The sequence below is a fragment of the Sapajus apella genome, unplaced genomic scaffold (genome assembly GCF_009761245.1).
Source record: "Sapajus apella isolate SASKATOON/1434 unplaced genomic scaffold, GSC_monkey_1.0 scaffold3493, whole genome shotgun sequence".
Classification (NCBI taxonomy): Eukaryota; Metazoa; Chordata; class Mammalia; order Primates; family Cebidae; genus Sapajus; species Sapajus apella.
The window spans coordinates 1-4,021 of record NW_022440419.1 but is presented as its reverse complement, the minus strand read 5'-3'; the positions used below and the strand labels follow the sequence as shown (position 1 = coordinate 4,021).

At 50.5% G+C, this 4,021-nt stretch overlaps 1 pseudogene; it reads right to left on the bottom strand.

Moving 5' to 3' along the window:
* Positions 1-405: 405 nt before the first annotated feature.
* LOC116547531 lies at positions 406-2,031 on the bottom strand (annotated as a pseudogene).
* Positions 2,032-4,021: the final 1,990 nt, after the last annotated feature.

Here is a 4,021-nt window from a genome sequence, read left to right as displayed (position 1 = left end):
CGCCTGAGCTCCGCGGAGCCCTCTGACAGGAGGAACACCGTCCCAGAACAGCCGTAAGGAACAGAGGCACTGAGACCACTCATCAAACCAATGCCCTATTTTACTAAAAACCACATGTACATTACATTTTACAAAACAGCCCCTTCCTTAACCCCATAAAAGAATGGGGATATTGGGGAGCTACGGGAACAGGTCCCCCTCCAAATGCTCAGGGCTACCTAGGCCTCCCCAGACCCCTTGTCCAGTGCAGGGCAGGGGCAGCAGAACCTGCTCACTGCTCCCATCAGCCCAGGGTTCCTGGAGCCCGTCCGGGGCCCTCAGTGCCTACCCAGGGCCAGAGGGACCACCTGGGGGGCGGGCCTCAGCTGGACTCACAGCCACTCCCTGCCTGGGCGGCATCCAGCCTCAGGAGGAGGGGTGCGGGTACCCAGAGTGGTTGTGGTCAGCCTCACCCAGGGTCACTGTCAATGACAGGCTGGGCTTCCTTTCCAGCTCCTCCTCCTTCAGGCAGTGCTGCGGGGGTTGGGCTTTGAAGAAGTCTGAGATGTAGCAGACCTGGCAGAGTGGAGGAAGGTGAGACTGGGCAGGGGCTGAGCAGGCACCAGAGACATGGGCATGGGCAGGAGGGGGAGGAACAGGGTCCCAGGTGGGCAATGAGAGGAAGAGTGCCTGTCGGGGGAAGAGAGCCCTCTTAGTGGAGGACCAGTGGAGAGCACTGGGGTGCTGACAGGCCCAGGGAAGGACTGCGGTGTGCAGGCAGGAGACCCAGGGAAGGAACTGGGGGAAGAAGGTGTCCAGGGAAGGACTGGGTTTGAGGACAGGGGTCCCAGGGGAGAAACGGGGGGAAGGGAGGGGCCCCCAGAAAGGATTGGGGTTGAGGGAAGGGGTCCCGGGGAGGAATGGGGGAAGGAGGGGTTCCATGAATGGACTGGGGTTGGGGAAAAGGGTCCCAGGGGAGAAATGGGGAGAAGGGAGGGGTCCAGGGAAGAACTCGGGTTGGGGGAAGGGGTCCCAGGGGAGGATGTGGGGGGGGAAGGATCCTGGGATGGACTGGGGTTGGGGGATCCCAGAGGAGAAGTGAGGAGAAAAAGGGGTCCCAAGGAAGGATGGGGGTTGAGGAGAAGGGGTCCCAGAGGAGAATTGGGGGTAAGAGGGGTCCCAGGTATGGACTAGCATTTGGGGAAGGGGTCCCAGGGAGGAATGTGTGGAAGGAGGCATTTAGAAAGGACTGGGGTTAGGGGAAGAGGTACCAGGGGAGAAATGGAGAGAACGGAGGAGTCCAGGGAAGAGCTGGGATTGGGGGAAGGAACCCCAGGGAAGGATCTGGGGGTGAAGGAGGGGTCCAGGGAAGAACTGGAGTTTGGGGCACGGGTCCCAGGGGAGAAACCAGGCGAAGGAGGGGTCCCAGGGAAGGACCAGGGTTGGAGGAAGGGGTCACAGAGGAGGACTCCATGGGGCAAGAGTGTGCAGGGAAGGACCAAGGTTGGGCAGGGAGGGGTCTCTGGACAGCACAGGGAGTGAGTCAGGGTCAGAAGCTCACAGTGAGGCCAGCCACCAGCGCCCCCTGCAGGAGACCAGCAAGGACGTCACTCCAGTGATCAGACATGCAGGTGTAGCCCACATAGAGGGCAAAGGCCACCAGGAAGAGCTGGACCGTGGGCCGCAGCAGCTGCATCCGCTTCCAGCAGAGCCGCGCCTGCATGTAGCGCTGGGATGGGAGAAGGCGCCTCAGCCTGTGCCCTGCCAGGCACTCCCACGCCCACTGCACAGATGGCAGCTCCAAGGCCGAGGGCATAAAACCAGCCAGCCCAGGGCCTCCTGTTTTTTTTACAAACAAGTCAGTGAGCGCCTCCATCACCACCACAGCCCACCCATTTTACAGCTGGAAAAACTGAGGTCCAGGAAAGGGAGTGTCTTGACGGGCGAGCCCCAGAAAAACGGACTCACCGCCAGGAACACCACTTAGTACATCCCAAAGGTGGTGTGTCCCGAGTAGAAAGACAACCTGGGGAAGGAGAGGCAGTAGGTTGGCTGATAAATAGATAAAATGTGGTGTGTCTCTACCACGGAATATTATTCATCTATAGAAGAAATCAAATACTGACACATGCTATGACATAAAAGAACTCTGTAAACATTGTGCTAAAGTGAAAAAAAAAAAAAGTCAGCCACAAAAGATCACACATTACACAATCCTGTTCATATAAGAGGTCCAGATTAGGCAACTCTATAGTGACAGAATATAGATCAGTGGTTGCCTATGGGAGCATAAGGTTATAGGGGGAGTAGAAGCTAGTTATAAAGAAATGTGGATTTCTCTATATGGTAATAAAAGCTTCTAAAATTGATTGGGGTAATAGGTGCACAGCTCCATGAATATTCTAAAAACCACCAAATTGCATACTTTAATAAATAAATTGTATGGTATGTGAAGTGCATTTCGATAAAGCTGTTATTTAAAAATACATATATATATATATATATATATATATATCGGTGGCCAGGCATAGGTGGCTCATACCTGCCTATAATCCCAGCACTTTGGGAGGCAGAGGCAGGAGAAACGCTTGATTCCAGCAGTTCAAGACCATCCTAGGCAACATAGCATGACCCCATCTCTACAACAATAGATAAAAAATTTACCTCTGTGTGGTGGTGTATGTCTGTAGTCCTAGCTACTTAAGAGGCTGAGATGGGAGTACTGCTTGAGCCCGGAAGAATGAAGCTACAGCAAGCCATATCACACCACTGCAATGCAGCCTGAGTGACAGAGCAAGTCCCTGTCTCTGAAAAGAAAAGGAAAGAAATGCAAGTTTTTAAAATTAATTTGCAAGAGTAACCAAGTTTGAGGAGAAACAGAGGAAAAAAGAGCACTGAATGGTGAGGGTAGTGGCTGGTTAGCCTCAGTTGCTAGCTAATTAATTGGTTTCTGAAAAATTTCTTACTAAAATGCCAGCTCTGGGGGTCAGTCATGCAGTCAAATGATAAATCCTAAATCCTTTACAAATGCTCATCATCTTTCTTTACATGCCTTCTAGTGAAAAGTTCTTAAGCGCCTAAATATCAAGTGGTCTGAAATGATAGCAGCTGTTTATTAAAGAAATAACATCTCAGCCAGGTGAAGTGGCTCATGCCTGTAATCCCAGCACTTTGGGAGTCCAAGGCGGGCAAATCACCAGAGGGCAGGAGTTTGAGACCAGCCTAGACAACATGGCAAAACCTCATCTCTACTAAAAATACAAAAATTCGCTGGGCTTGATGGTGCATGCCTGTAATCCCAGCTACTTGGGAGGTGGAGGTAGTGAATCTCTTGAACTCGGGACGTGGGGCTTGCAGTGAGCCAGCATAGCGGCCACTGCACTCCAGCCTAGGCAACAAGAGTGAAACTTCATCTCAGAAAAAAAGAAAAAACAAAAGAAATAACATCTCAATTTTTTTGTTTGTTTTGAAGATGGAGTCTTCAGGCTGGAGTGCAGTGGTGTGATTTTGACTCATTGCAACCTCCACCTCCCGGGTTCAAGTGATTCTTCTGCCTCAGCCTCCTGAGTAGCTGGGATTACAGGCACGTGCCACCATGCCCAGCTAATTTTCTATTTTAGGTAGAGACGGGGTTTTGCCATGTTGGTCAGGAGGATGTAGATCTCTTGACTTCATGATCCACCCTCCTCAGCCTCCCAAAGTGCTGGAATTATAAGCATGAGATTTTAATTATAAGCACTGCACCCAGCATTTAACATCTCGATTTTTGAAAACCATGAGTCAAATATTATTTTCCTTTTCTCACTTTACAGGTGTGCAACCTAAAGGACAGAGAACTCAAAGAATTTTCCTAAGTGGCAGAATGCAGATTTAAATTCTATCACTTTGGTCTCAGAGTTTGTGCTTTTTTTTATTATGATAAATTCATCTTTTTTAAAACCAAGAGACTTATGCAAAATTCTGCTATGATTAAAAAAAAAAAGCCTCTTCCTTTTCTTGACCATGGCTGCAGGCAGGGCTCACACTGCATTTTCTTTACTTA